At 41.6% G+C, this 15,251-nt stretch overlaps 1 protein-coding gene and 1 long non-coding RNA gene across 5 annotated transcripts in view; one reads left to right on the forward strand and one right to left on the reverse strand.

Annotated features, from left to right (window-relative positions):
- Window positions 1–7,864: 7,864 nt before the first annotated feature.
- On the reverse strand, window positions 7,865–8,995 carry LOC135412913 (uncharacterized). Its single transcript, XR_010430017.1, has 2 exons — window positions 8,919–8,995; window positions 7,865–8,405 (listed from the first exon to the last, which is right to left on the reverse strand). It is a non-coding gene; the product is annotated as an uncharacterized LOC135412913 (long non-coding RNA).
- The window catches only part of CCSER1 (coiled-coil serine rich protein 1), a 656,129-nt gene continuing 649,873 nt past the window's right edge, over window positions 8,996–15,251 (forward strand). For all 4 annotated transcript variants that reach the window (XM_064651914.1, XM_064651915.1, XM_064651916.1 and 1 more), the window contains exon 1: window positions 8,996–9,136. The gene's annotated coding sequence lies outside the window, so the exon portion shown is untranslated. The remainder of the gene's footprint in view (window positions 9,137–15,251) is intronic.

The following is a 15,251-nucleotide window of genomic DNA, read 5'->3' on the forward strand; positions in this document are numbered from 1 at the left end:
ACAGATGCTTTAAAATACAGAGCTCCAAGCCCTGCTCTGTTCCTATTAGCTAGAGGCCTAAATGTCTTTTTTTTTTTTTTTTTTTTTTTTTTAAGAAGTAGGGTGAAATTCTTGGAACTTTAAATGTAAGTACTATCCTTGCGTAGGGGGTGTGTTTAGTACTGTGGTTATAGATAATTCACCTACTGATATGACTCCAGGGCTGGTCCCATTAAAATTACTGGGACCTTTGCCATCAAGTTCAGCACATACAAATTTGTGTTCTTCACTTAAGTATTAGTAAAATTCATGTGTGTTTTCTCATGAGCTTCCATAGCAAGCTTTCTCTGTCATTGAGTCAGTACATCATCTACAAGGGCTAAAATTTTGTGGTCTTATATAATGCAGATGACACTCATAATTTCTAAACAAAAGATGTGACCATCATTTGGTATTTTCAGAGGTCCTACATTTGTAAAAAGAAATGCAGACTAGAAAGAAAGTGTGGTCTTGAAAAGTGCATCCATTTCAGATGGCATATTTGAGGAAGTCTATGGGAGTTAGTATCCAATTTCTGGTATTTTAATAGGATTTAGGTCCCTATCTCCTATATACTCTTCGGAATCTCTCAGACTTATTTACTCCCCAAGATTTTAAATGAAGACCAGAATCCTGCTGGGCTAGACCACTGACTAAGCAGCAACTTCTGTCTGAAAGAATCTTATATATATCTATATAAACTTCAAACATAGGATCCGGTCAAAGAACAGAAACAACGGGTTTGTGTAAAAATGTCTTATGCTTACAATGTAGAAAAGAAATATTTTGTCCTGCTGTAGTGTTGTTTGTTTGTGGGATTTTTTTTGTTGGGGGTTTTTTTTGGTTGGTTTTTTTAATCATCATTGAATGAATAGAATTATGTAATACATTGTTTTTCACAAAGATAAATTCAGTATCCTGGAATTAGCCAAAGGGCATATGATTCCTCAGGTTTCATGGCAGGTATACAAATGTTTATTGAAGAGAGAAGCATTTAGGGACATTAATCCATGCTGCTTGTTGAGGCATAACTTACTGTTGCCCTTGGGAGGGAAAAACACTTGCATTTCTGTGTGTGTGTGTTAATGAACACATATTTAATATACTGGCATGTTTTACTTGCTACAACACTCAGGTTTTCGTTTTCCATTTTTATTTAAACTCAACTCCAATGGCAGTAAGATGTTATAGTCTAGGCACAGATGAGTAAAGTAATCTGAAAAACTGAACACTTAATAGAGCTAGTAAGAAATATCTTTTTATTTCATAACTATTCTCTACATGTATCTCAGAAGGATCCTATTTATTATCTGTATATGATTCAAAGACAGTAATGATAAATATAAAACTATACTCAGGGGAAGAGTAAATAGGGATAAAAAAGTCAGAAAATGTTGTAATGTGAATTATTATTACTGTATACTAGTGAAATCAGTTTTGTGCTTTGAACAGTTTTTCTTACTGATTTACTTGTGAAGTGTATGTATTTGGCAATGCCTGGGCACTATTGAACTCCACAAGTTTCTGGTACCTTTCTACCCCCATTGTCTATGCTTCTGCACTTTCTAATGCTTTAGAAGTCCACACTACTGAAAATTTGACTGTTTAATACCAGTTATCACATTTATGTGACTATAAATAACATAAATTAACAGACCTTTCTGGCATCATCCTGCAGGTAATTTAAACTGATCACCAACTGGGATAGAAACCTCCACAGGAGAAGTGCAGTAGGGAGCTGGTGCCTTTCGCTGAACATCAGACTTGCCCTGTTACTACAAGGCACTGTTACTCTTTTCTAGATGCACATTCCCTAGGAAGGGATATGTGCTTTAGGGACCTCAGCCAAAGCAGGCGCCTGTTCAAATATTCAGTGCATGAGGCAACACTCAGCATTTCTGTATTTGGGAAAGTGTGCTGATCTTCTCATACTAACTATGGTAGAGCTATGTATCAGGGGTGTCTGTGATGTTCATAACAATACTGTGTAATAATAGAGTATGCAATGGATAATAAATATCCTTAGGATGTAAGATAAAACCCATTAAATTCATTAAGCAGACTAGATTTCCAGTCCCTAGCAGCAGACCTTGCACTTAAATCAAAATCACAACATGGGTTTCAGCATTTGTCCATCTTTAACAGAGACTTGAATATTTTTGGAAACTGACTTTACAATGAGATGTCTGAATAAAGAAAATGCCCTTGCTTCCATAAATACTAAGTATGAAGTTAGGCATAATAGACATGAATGTGCAAAGGGATGCATCGTAGCGTGTCTTTGCATCTCAGATTGATTGCATATTGTGAGAGCTGGTGGCTTGATGCCTTCTCTCCTGGAGCCCTGCGATCAAACAAGCCAGTGCAGTGGTTGATGAAGCAAAGCTGTCCCTGCTGCAATAGCAACCTGAAGTGAAATGCAAGGCACCAACCTCTTTCAGACTTTGGTGCCAATTTGGAAATTTCCATGCAAATGCTACTTTGCAATGCTATCTTGAATTCACCCAGATTGGCCTGAAATTGCATTGCATGTGGCAGCAAATACCAAGTAAAGATGGTACTGTGGAAAACGTAATGAGGTCAGGCTGAGAACTTTTTTTCTAACCCTAGCTCAGCAAGGGGCTGCTGATTCTTTTAGTCCCCGATGTCCATTCTCCACCTGCAGCCTCAGACAGGGCACAGGAACGTGCACACTGAGTATTCAGGCACACCATGTTCTAATAGCCCCTAAACAATCTGCCTCCTAGATTAAAAAATTGAAAGTTTCAGTGAAGTCTAAAATACTTTAGTTTTGATGTGGTATGTCTTTACTGGTGTATGGACATTCGAGGTCTGCCACAGGTTGGTTTGTTTGACTGCTAAAGATGTAAAAACTAATGTGTTTTTTTCTGTGCTTGGGGAAATATGGAAGCGGTGTTTTATACAAAGACCACATCCTTTGCCTTCCTGAAAAAGCACTCGTGACCATCCAAATATAGCTTTCCAAATTTTTGCCCATGTGACCACTGCATCGTGGAAACAGAGATAACGCATGAGGGAACTCAGAACTATGTATTTATTTCTAGTATGTTTTTCTAGGAAGATTCCTCCTTGTGAAGATCAAACTTGAAAGGCTGTGTGAAATATCAGAATTCATATCAGAAATTGAATGAACTTATTCATTTTTCTAGGTGTTGCCAAGATGCTGGTTATAGATCGTACAAGCCAGCTGATTAATATAAAATTCATGATGTATTCTTCTGATTTTGATATTAATTACGATTTGACCAACATTTGAAGGTTATCTAGATGTTCTAACTAGCAGATTTTTTTTTTAAATTTACTAAGCTGATGAAGTGCAGAAACAAACGTTTTCTCTTCTGTAAAGTCAGTATTGGTTGATGGGCACATGAAGAATGGGCATTTCAGGGGAGAAGTGAAAAGCAGCAGAAGTGAATGGGAGAATTTGGGAAGGGAGTAATAGAAAGCTGACTTTCCACTTGGGTGAACAGTACCAAGCAAAACCTGTGGTATGGAGTATCTGTAACAGTTTTAACAACCGACCAAGGGTCCTGCAGTCCACCTGTGCTGGAAGCCTTTTCAGTAAATGATCTTTTAGCTGTTATACTGCATAATAGATGTGTGCACCTTATACGTTTTGGTGTATTAATGTTTACACCTGGGTATTCTACATTCCTCTGCCTAATCTCAGATAAAGTCTGCCTCATTTTTTTTTGTCTCGTCTATGGTCTTTTGTCTGCAAACAGAGAAGTTACTGCTCACTCTACCTATGAGGAAAACTTCCATAATTGCATGTTAACTGAGCAACTTGAGGTCCTATTTAGGCCAAGCCAAACTGAATTAATGAGACTTAAATGCAGAATTTGCTCAGGCCCTCCCCCCCAGGTTCACTGGTACCGAAGAAAGCTCCTGCTGTGATGATGCACTGGAGTCACAGACACCACAAAATGCAGCACACACGTTATTCTTTTTTCAATCCTCTATTTTCTGGTCCAGAATACCACCCTCAGACTACGCTTTCGATTCTAGCACTCAATCTTTTTCAAATCAAAATACAGTTTTCCCTTTCAGCAGATTTCCTTCCTTTTCCTATTTTGTACAAGTGATAAAGAATAAGGCTGAAAAGAATGCTTGTCAACTTCAATTTTGCCAAACATGTAAAAGTATAAAAATAATCTTTAAAAAAATCCCTAGACAAACCAAAATATTTCCACAATTTAAGTTAGATTACAAAGCTGAACAGACAATTTACAAATAAACCCTGGTAGCCTGGAGAACCAAAATATTTTGTCAAGGGGATCCTCCAAGTTGAAGAGCTCAGAATGAAAAGTAAAACTGCATTCATGCAGACTTCTGTTGTTCAAATAAAAAGGCATGCAAACAGACAAGGCAGCCATTGGAGGCTTTGACTAGATGCTGTTTGTGAAAATATAGTGCTCAAGTCCTTCAGAGTCCTTCAGGTTTATGTATCCATGTGGAGTTTTGGGGATTACAGTGGAGAATGAGGAGTTTGCTCACCTACTGCAGGATTGGACCCTCAGTCGGTGTACACATATTTTACCGGGGAAATATCCCTCTGAGTTAGTAATGTTATCTTCTTCGCCAAGACAGTTTCAGTGAAACAAATAAATAAACTTACACTTATACAAAACTGCATTCTCCAGTTACGGCATATTTCTCTATGGAAATGTAAACAAACTTACCTCTAATATAATTTATATGAATATTGGAGCAGATGAGATTTTTACTCTTTTGATTATACTGATAACAATAGAGGAAGAAATCTGCATATTGACAGTGTTTAAAATCAGACTAACTAGAAAAATATATTTACAAAGCTGGTTTGTTAATGAGAAATCTTTTTGTTGCCCTTCTGTGGCAGATATATATTCATTGGCATCAAAATTTCCAGCAATGAACAATGACAATATCTGCATTAACTGAAAGGAAATAACAAAGCCAAAATAGGTGAACTGAAACTGTTTTAACAGACTAAACAAGGAGAAAAGCCAGAGTATGGGGATTGATCTTTTTTTAATGCCAAACTGGAGATTTTTCATCAAAAGGAGAGTCAAATAACCTTTCTTAATCAACTAAATTTTGAAGTGTAAGGAGCATTTATCTTCTTGAATGAATAGAAATTCTGTATTTCTAGTTGTAATTGTTCTTTCTGGCCTCAGTAGTGAAAATGGTTATAGTTCTAAAAAGTGGTGTCATTTTTGCCATTGGTGCTGAGGGAGCCAAAAGACAGAGTATAAATCAACTTACAGCCTGTTTAAAAGAGGGGAACAAAATGCATGAACAGCAATTTGAAAACTACTTCAGATTCTTTTATGATTAACTAAAGCGGGCTTCAACATCCTTTGAGATTTCAGTGTTAGGGTGATAAAATTCATCGCTTTTAACAAAAACTGACCAGTTTCAGTATTTATTCAGTATACCGCACATACATGGCACTATACAGCAAGTGGAAGGTCACTAGATTAATCCTTGCTCCAAAGGTGTAAGTGGATATGATTGTGTGCAATACAAAACCAATACATATTGATTAGCGTGACAATGCTTCACTGAACAGATGTCTTTTGAAAGGAGAGTAGAAGCAACTTGGTACAGGAGGCTTCCTTTGCACAGTCCTCTGATAGTAAGGTAAACCAGGACCTGACCAGAGTGTTTTGTGGTCACTATGGTATAGAAATACTCCTAATGCCAGCCTGGCTCTAATAGTATCATTAGAGAAAAACTTTAGTGAAGTCCATACAACCCCTGGACTGATGCCTCAGAGTACCCTAGTGCCAAGTTTAGGTTGTTCTCCCAGACTGTGGTCATGAGTCACTGCAAGACATACTTAGCTGTTCTCCAGAACCAGTTCCTTTTTGGCCTGTAAAATGCTCCTACAAAACAGACTAATCTGGTTTACTCCAAAAGGACTGTTTATAGCTCTGACCAGCCCCAAACTTCCTGCAGACAACCACTGAGCGTACAGTCTATTGAATAAGGCAGACTAGCACTTCTCTGTGCAGGAAGACTTGTCTCAAGAATACAGAGATGCCTATTTGGTGAAGGGCTGAGGCCTTGAGGCCATGCTCAACCCTGATGGACGTAGCTGTTGAAACTGATTTGATCTCACGTCTCAGCTTCCCCTATACCTGCCTGTGATGCATCCATACCTATGGAGACGGAAAAAACAAGTGCTAAAAGTGTGAAAAACACGAATCCCTCTTATTTTTTTGGAAGAAGGCAGCATCAAGCATGGGGATAATGTGAAATCATTGATCAGGAAACAAGGCATGAATGCAAACAGAGAGAATGCAAAGAGCAGACAAATAATGCAAGGGAATCAGATGTATCAGTTGTAGTGACTTTCATGACCCTTTTTTCTCAGTCAATGAGAATGTCTTATTCCTGGCAAAACCACACATCTCTGAATCTGAAATTTCCTTTTAACGCTTTGTTGCGCCGGCAAAACCTAATGAAGGTTTTGGTGAAACACCCTGTCATACAGAGCAGCTTTCTGCTGAAGTCACCAGGGTCACACCACAAGGAAACGGGGGAGGCGGGGGAGGGAAGACAATCAGTTTACATGTGCTTGGGCAGATCCAGGGTGTGGTAATACACAGGTTCTTCTTCCAGTACTTCCTATAGCTACCTGCTGGGGCCTCAGCTAGCAAACCTATTTAAAAACAGGCATTGCTCCATGTTTATGCTTATGACAATGTTTGGGGCTTCCCCCCCCCTTCCACCCCAAAATCAACAGAACACAGTTTAATGTTGGAAAAGGTGACATTGTTCCATACAACCTCTAGCTGCTGACTCTATTTTTCATTTGCCTGAGTCACTGGGCTGATCAAAGCCTCAACAGCTTCACTGGATGCATCACTCGTGAATGTGTCTGGAAGTTCTGTTTAATCACAGGAGCTCATCTTTCAGGGCAAAGCATGCTGAAGAGCTTATAGAAACTGGAGAGCCGGAGTTAACCATTAGGAGGCTCTGTGAACCTTCAGCTGAATACATCTAGGAGATGCCTGATTCAGCAAAACATGGATTCCTCCGTCTCTAAATTCAAGGCTGTCTCAGCTAAGCAGTCCATAATTTTACTTATGGCAAATATCCTCATCTTCATTGAGTTGACTCATGCCAATGGAGTTGAGTACATGGTTAAGTACTTAGCAGGGTTATGAACTAACTCTCAGTAAAATGATCTGTTCACTGCATACTCTCATTTGAAATTCCCAAACTGTGAAGGTAGGTACTTTCAATAAGGAACATCTACACTTGAGGTGGTGACATATGAGATCTTTTGCCTTTTAAATGTGGATGATAGGTTACTTAAAATCTATTTCTCTCCATTCTCTCACATAGCATTTTTTGTGGTGCTGCTGTGTGCTGCGTATGCCAAACTTTCCTCTGTGACTGTAATACATTTTATCTGGTTTAGGTTTATTATTTGGCTAAAGAAGAAACAGAAACACCTTTAGGTTTGGTTATTACATTTCATTGAACAAACTTGTGAACATATTGAACGGACTGACAGTTATACTTAAGTATAATTAGATATGGTGAACTCGTTTGAAAGCTTAGCTCTGGTAAAGACATATTTATAATTATTCAGTTTCTTGATACTTTCATACCAAGTATGACATTGACTTCTGTGCTCTCACACTATTCTTATTCAGAATTTCAGTAGAATCTCATTGTTGTTCTTAAGTTGTAGCTGTATTTTATGGAAATCTATTTTACTCAAAATTCTTCAAAACTCTCATTGACTTCATTCTGACCTACATTTCTTTATATAAGCCCAATAGCTGAAATTTCTTTGGGTCCTTCAGTTTCACGAGGAGCACTGATGTTACAGAATGAACACATTTTACTCCTGTTGAGACAGAAGTCTGCAAAGTCAATGCATTTCTTCAGTGCAAGGAGTTATGCATGTTATTTTTTGGTATAGGAGGGGATAAGGCACATACTTGCAGCCTGTCACTTTTGAGTTGTCACTCATTTTACCTAAATGTTCTTAATGAGGCAGGGTAGTTCACTTCGGTATGTGATACAGGAGGGATCCTGTATACACTGGCAAGAAAAAACGGGGTATGAAAACTCAGTCATATTCCTTAAGTATTAGCCACAAAGAACGTGGTTATTCCTCTGTTTTACCTTCTCCTTCTGAATTGAATAAGGAACTTAATTCATTACACCTAAACGCCACATAATTGACCTCTGCCCTCACCCGATATTCCAGGGAAATCACTTCTGCTCTTACAGCGGTGCAGCCGAGACCTGCTTTTGGCGTGGAGATGCTTCTTAAACCTCATTTCCTCGTTCCCTCCCTAGGACCAGGAACGCGTCGGGATGCCGATGGAGCAACGGGGAAATAATTACAAAACACGTCTCTTTTGAAAAAAAAAAAAAAAGGACGAGGAAGTGAAATCAGAGGGCTCCACCGACCTCCGGGAAAGGGGAAAAAAATACATACAAATCCCTGAGCAGATGGTGAGTGTAAACACACCGGAGCGGAGCTGAATTCCTCCCGGGGTGGCGGGGGGAATGGACGGACGGACTTGGACTTTTCCCCTCTCCGCCAGCTAGCCTCTCGCCCGGGGGAGGTGCTCCGCGCGGGGACACACGGACAGACGGACACGGACAGACGCGGGGACGCGCAATGACACACGCGTCCGCGTACACACACACGACCCACTCCCACGCGTACGGACAAGCTCATCACCCACCGCACACGGACACACAGAGCCCGAAGCCGCCCCGCACCCCCCGGCAGGTGCCCCGCGGGCACCCGCACCCCGCACCGGCACACGCGCGGAAGCACCGCCCCGGACCGCCCCCGCATCCCTCCCTCCTGCCCTCCGTCCCTCCCTCCCTCCCTCCCCGCCCGCCGCGCACACACACACCGGCCGCAACATGACGGGCGGACGGACAGACTGACGGGCTGGGGCGCCGCTGCTCCGCACGGATTATTCGCCGCGCGCCGGGGGGGACGCAGGAGACCACCGACCCAGCGACCCGCAGCGGGGCGGGGACGGCGCCGCGCCGCGCTGCGCTGCCAGGAGGGTCCCCAGCCCCCGCCGGCGGACTGTGAGCGCGTCGGGCGCTGGAGGAGCCCGGCCAGGTAACGCTGGGCAGAGTGGTGTCGCCGGGCAGAGCCGGCCCAGGCCGCGGAGCGCCGCCGGGTCCCCGGCGTGCGGGTGCCCCGCAGCCGCCTCGCCCCGCACGGCAGGTGCCGAGGTGATGCGGCGGGTGTCGCCCCGGGGCGCGGGCGGCCCCCCCTGCCTGGCCTCGCCTCTGCCGGCGGCGGGGCGGCGGCCGCGGGGCGCCCTGCGCCGACCGGCGGCGCAGCTGCGGCGGCGGAGGATCGGGGCTGCCGGTGCCGCAGCTCCGCGCTGATCCCCGGCAGCCGCGCTCCCGTAGCGGCGGGGATTAGCGAGGGCGGGCGGGCGGGCGGCGGGGGGGACACCGGCGGCACTGGCGTCTTTGTGGCGGGGCGGCCGGGGATCGGCGCCCGCAGGTGTGTCCCGGGGCCGGGGCAGCGGCGGGGCTGCGGGGGGCGGCTCGGGGGCGTCGCGGAGCCCGTCGGGCCCGGCCTGCGGGGAGCCGGTGCCGGGCGGCTGCACCGCTCCGGCGGTCGCTCCGGCGGTCGCTCCGGCGGTCGCTCCGGCGGTCGCTCCGGCGGTCGCTCCGGCGGTCGCTCCGGCGGTCGCTCCGGCGGTCGCTCCGGCGGTCGCTCCGGCCTCGCTGCGGCAGGTGACGGGGGAGAAGAGTAGGTCTGTTTTTTGTTTGTTTGTTTTTGGCGTTTCTTCTCTCTACGTTTTTCCTTTTTTTCTCCCTCAGTGTTTATTAAGCAATCTGCAGTTAAGCTATGAAGAAGATAGGGAGAAGTGGTTTCAGAAATATGAATGGGTAGGGCCAGGGCGCTCGCGGTCATGTGTGACATTTCCCATGGATTGTAAGGCGGGAGCTGGAAGATGCTGCCTGTGTTTTCCAAAATCGCATGGCATGCTTAAAAAGTGGAGCAGATGGTGATGATATGCTCATTATGAAAAAGGTTCATGAAAATCCTGTATTTCTTCTAGACAGTTTTTGTGTTGCTTCTCCAGGCTAAAGAGGTTATCTTCGACTTTTGGCAAGGAAAAGAATGTTGCTGCAAGTTGTCTTGCAAAAGAACAGTTATTTTGCTTTTCCACAGAGAAGGGAACCCCCTGCCACCCAGTTTTATGTCTCTGTCTTGCCTTTGGGATTGACAGCAGTTGTGTCTTGGCATAGACAGAAACTGCAGTACACTGTTTTCTTATTGCACACCTTTATTATTGAATGGAACTAGAAAGGAGACTCAGAATATCCTCTTATCCCTCTCTGCGCCAGATGTGTTTTTCTATCCAGTATATGTTGCACTTGAAGTGTTAAACTCTCAGGGGGCATGGAGGTGGGGATGTGAGGCAAGGTCTACGAGTTACTTCAAACAATTCTCCTTGCTCATACTTAAGAAGGAGAGAAAGGAACATGTTGTAAAAGCAGTGAGGAATATATAAAAGTGAAATATTAATGAAGTGGAAAAGCTCAGATAGCAAAGACATTGTGCCTAATCATTCAAGAGGGTTCTTATTCTCTTTACAACTTCTCACTGTATGTGTGCCTGTAGTACAATTGCAATTGGTATAAAAGACAGTCATATTTGTATTTAACCAGAAAGTAGTAGTAATACTTTTTTTTTTTTTGTATTAGGGATTATCTCTGCAGTGCTTGCTCTAGCCATTGTTTTTGAGGCTGCTGTAAGACAGAAAAGTATTACAAAAACAGTAAAAAAATATTTCAAGAATGTTTTCTTGCAAATGTAAATGGAAAGGGCTGACTCAGACCTGGAATAACTCTGAGGAACAAATAGCCTTAGAGAGTCCTCTTAGAGACATTATGATGACTTTTCACCCTGAAGCATCTCTCTTGCATCCCAAGCAGAGAGCAACATCCCCTAAATAGGCAGCACTGTCTCAGAATCTGCTGACAGCGAGACATATGAACAAGGGATATTTTCTGCAAATTGGGCTTCCTTTACCTCTTAGAGTCTGGAGTGCAGTGGTCCCTGTAGTTCAAGTAACTTCCCCAGTTGAGTTTGGAGGGATACTAAGTGTAGCAGCTTTCTGCCACACTTTGGAGAGGGAATTTAGTTCAGTGGGAAAGTCGTCTGTCAGCCCACAGCGTGAAGTCCTGTTGCTCTGATTCCTGGCAGTACTTCATGGAGTACCTGGTGGCTTAAGCGAGGCCTGCCTTCTGGAGAGCTTAGTGCAGGCCTGAGTATAGATGGGGAGGTGTACCAGGAGGACCTGGAACAGTGTATAGGATATATACCATATCTGGGTTACAAGAGGTAGTGTTTGGTTTTCAAGTCTATTAGTCACAGAAGATGCTGAAAAAGCATCTTGTATCTTCAGATCTGTGCATATGGTTGCGTGACAGCACGAACTCTTTTGCTGTATAAGCTGTGTGTGGTTGAATGTCTTAGATTTGAACATAATGCTTCACAAAAGCCTTTAAAGTTAATAACTTGATATTGCTGAATTTAAGTTTTTCAGTGTTTTGGGGTTTTATTTTTGCTAAATAGAGTGTTTCATAAATTGAAAGAGAGATGTAGAGCTATTGTTCCATCTGAAGAAATTCCCACTGCTCCAGGAAGGCTTATGGAAGATACTATGGTTTTGTTGGATTAGCTCATCTGGAGTATTTGAAAGGGCAGAGTTGCATAGGTCAATGTATGGTTTTTATGAATTGTTGGGATTGAAGCAGATACAAGTCACTGGAAAAAGCATTTTGTAAAATTAAACTTAATGATAGATTTTGAAAAATGTAAATCTGCATATTCTAAGGACGTGACATTTTCCCTAGTATTTTAAGTTCCTGGATTGTTTTCACTGTACTTTTGGAGCTGTTCTAATAAAAGGAGGCTGTGTATTTATCAAGTGTTACAGACCTTTGCAGCAAGGGAAGAAGTGAATGTTGCACAGTGGTTTTTCTGAGGTTGATTGATGCAAGTAAAGCATGGGATGAAATAGCATATCAATGGAAAAGAAACCTTATAAATGCTTACAGTCAAATTATTAAGCGATTCATACTTTAGTTTTGGAATAACTACCAGCTTGTTAGGGGAAAGAACTGAACTATATTTCTATCTTGCAAAAGTTACTCTATGTTAGAAGGTTCAGTGCCTCATGTCTTCCCCTTAAGAATAGTTTTACTACCAGTGGAGGGGCTCATCATGGGATAGGGTGGGGGGAACAAAAGGAAATATGTACATAAATAATGGCAAGTGGGGGCTGGGTTTGTTTCCTGAGAAATAACTGCAGTTTCATCAGGTTTTTCTCGCAATATTGCATTTATTTGGCAGTTTTTTGCAGTGATAGTAAACTGGATTACCTTGATAAAGTAAATATGCTTTTGTATTAGACTTTAGCTGGCTGAGATGGCGTGTAAGATACAGAACTTGCAAGTTCTTTAAATGTGCATTGTCGTTTGTACTTGTAATGTTTCATGTGTATTTCTATTCCCTGTGTATTCATCAAAGGCCTATAACTTTGAGAGTATGGAAGATGCAGCCATATATTTTGCAAACGATATTAAACTTCTGTAGTAGTTTGCTAGTTAAATGTTTACTTGTACTTACTGCTTTTTGACTTGTTCTCACCACAACTCTCACCACTACATAGTGGAGTGTATAGCTTAGATAGTACTAACTCACACACTCTGTGACTGAAGACTGTAGTATCATTTCTCCATTGTAAGGCAATGAAATGATAATGCTTCCTGTGAAGTCTACTGTCTTTACCTGAAATGTGACTGTCCTATAGAAGGAAGTTGTTTTATAATATATATGATAGTGTAGGGGAAAAGAAACTACAGGCAAGCAATAAGGAAAAGCAGTCATGTCCTGAATGTGGAAAAAGTAAGATTTTTATTAAATGTGCGCTGTAGTCTGTTGCTAAAGATTAAAAGGAAAGAATACACTATTGAGGGGTATTACAAGATCTGAGTGATGATGATTTTGTATCCAAATGTTCTATATTGCCTATAGACAGTACTATTTCTTTGCCCTGGTTATTGTTATGAAAGCCCTTGTGAGTGTCGAAGTATGAATGTGTAGTTGTTTTCCTCATACGTGGGAAATTGAAGCAGTGATTATGTTCAAGTCATATAGTTGATCTGTGATAGAGACAGACAGTTGAACTGGAATATGCATCCTGAGTCCCATAGTCTTATTTTAATGGATTAATTGTGTTTATATAGCTTGTTTGATAATTTGGCATAGATGTGGAAACTTCCTAACAGATCCAATTCCAGGACTTGTGTGTAAATTTATGCAGCATTTTCTCCACAAGGACTAAATACTATTGGATTATTTCTTTCAGTCTAGGCAAAAAAGTTTTTCCTGGATTTCGTTTTGTTGTTATGTTTGAGAGAAAGCAGTTCTGCACTCGTAGAATGTAATGATGCTTTTACATTATTTAAGGAAATACCACTTAATTTTTTATAATGCTCTAGCATATCAGGAATTTGAGATCTAGCTCAGTCAGTAATGCTTCTGAGGGTCACAGCTGTATTCCAGTGGGAAGAACCAGTTGTGACAGACTGGTAGGAAGCTTTTAAAAACACTCTTCTCCTATAAATTTTGGTAGTGCAAATCATAGCTTCTGAAAGTGTAGCATTCATTTCTAATATATTTCCAGCTTTGGCTTTCTTCTCTTTTTTTCTTCTTTCACTCTTGTTTTGAGGCTCTTTGCTGATCCTCCTTTGATGTTTCGTCTTGATGTGATCTCTTCAAATGTTTTAATACAAAAATAACAGCTCTCAAGTAATTTACTGATTTTGTATAGTGCAGTAAGATTTAGATTTGGGTAATAGTACAGAAGTATTCTACAGGTTTCTCATCTGTGTGTTGCTTGTGACATAGTCCAAACTTGGTCATTTATCTATGAAGCAATGACATCTGTGGAAATGTCACCTTCCAGTGATGTTAACCTGTCATCATCCAGGCCAGGAAAATCTCAGACCCTGACAAAGGGGGAGTCACCCAGTACAGCCAGAAGGTGGTCAAGAGGGGTGTGCTGTGCTGAGGTTGTAGTGACAGCTCCTGCCCACTCTGCCAGTAACCAAATACACCAGCAGTGCTTTGTATTTTGTTCGGTGTGCTAGGTAGTAATTCCAAATTCTACAGTGTCTTCTAGCTGTATTTAGTGCAGTGCCAATTTCTGGGGTTATATTCCTGAACTATCCTGACTCATTTATTTATTAATACAAGTATTTTGTATTCATTTTTTTGCTATATGAAAGTGAGGAAAGAGGAGAAGAGCAAACTTTTACTGTCACTTCTTGGGGAAGTTTAAGCCAATGGCTAAACTGCTACTAACTTCAATAGGAGCCCTGGTAACTGTTTTATCAGGTTTTATACTTTAAAATATGAAGGCTGGATTCTTGATGGCCAACTGAACATGTGGCACAGAGACAATGGAAATAGAATAAAAATTCTTCCAAAAATAAGATTGCCTTTCATTTTCTTTATTAGTTGCCACTATGCTTAATACTGTAGTCTGTGCAAGACTGTTTATTCTGTTGTTAACACAGAAGCTTTAAATAAGAATGTAATCTGTATATTGAAAGGATGAAAATGCTAACAATTTCATTTGCTGCGTTCAGAAATTATTAAACTGCCTTGGAAAGGACATTCTTCCAATGATATATTAATGTTTTTACTCTTGATGTTGCTGAAGGGAGGTAACTGGCAGAAAATGGCAATAGGGAAAATGATGTGGTTTTCTCCATATTTATTTCAAGTAAGTTGATGCTGGAAGTTGATGTACATTCTTTCAGATTCACAGACCTCTCAAATACTTTGAGAGCAGGTCATACCTTCAGCTTGAGTGTAAGGTATCAATTGTGCTTAAAATGACATGTTAAGCTTTTAATATTTCTTTATACTTAAATATGTTTTAAGTTGGGACACACAGCGTCTGTAGGAAATGGCATTTACAAATTGATGTCATGTAACGTGTTAGTTCGATATGCATGTAGAAGTGCAATGTTGTGGTATAATAGAATCATGGAATTATTAAGTTTGGAAATGACCTCCAACATTGTGTCAAACCTTTTACTGAATATCACTGTATCCACTTAACCATATCACAAAGTGATATGGTTTTTTTGACACTTCAGGAATGGTGACTCCACCACTTTCCTGGGCAGCC

The sequence above is a fragment of the Pseudopipra pipra genome, chromosome 4, assembly GCF_036250125.1.
Source record: "Pseudopipra pipra isolate bDixPip1 chromosome 4, bDixPip1.hap1, whole genome shotgun sequence".
In the NCBI taxonomy this organism is placed as follows: Eukaryota; Metazoa; Chordata; class Aves; order Passeriformes; family Pipridae; genus Pseudopipra; species Pseudopipra pipra.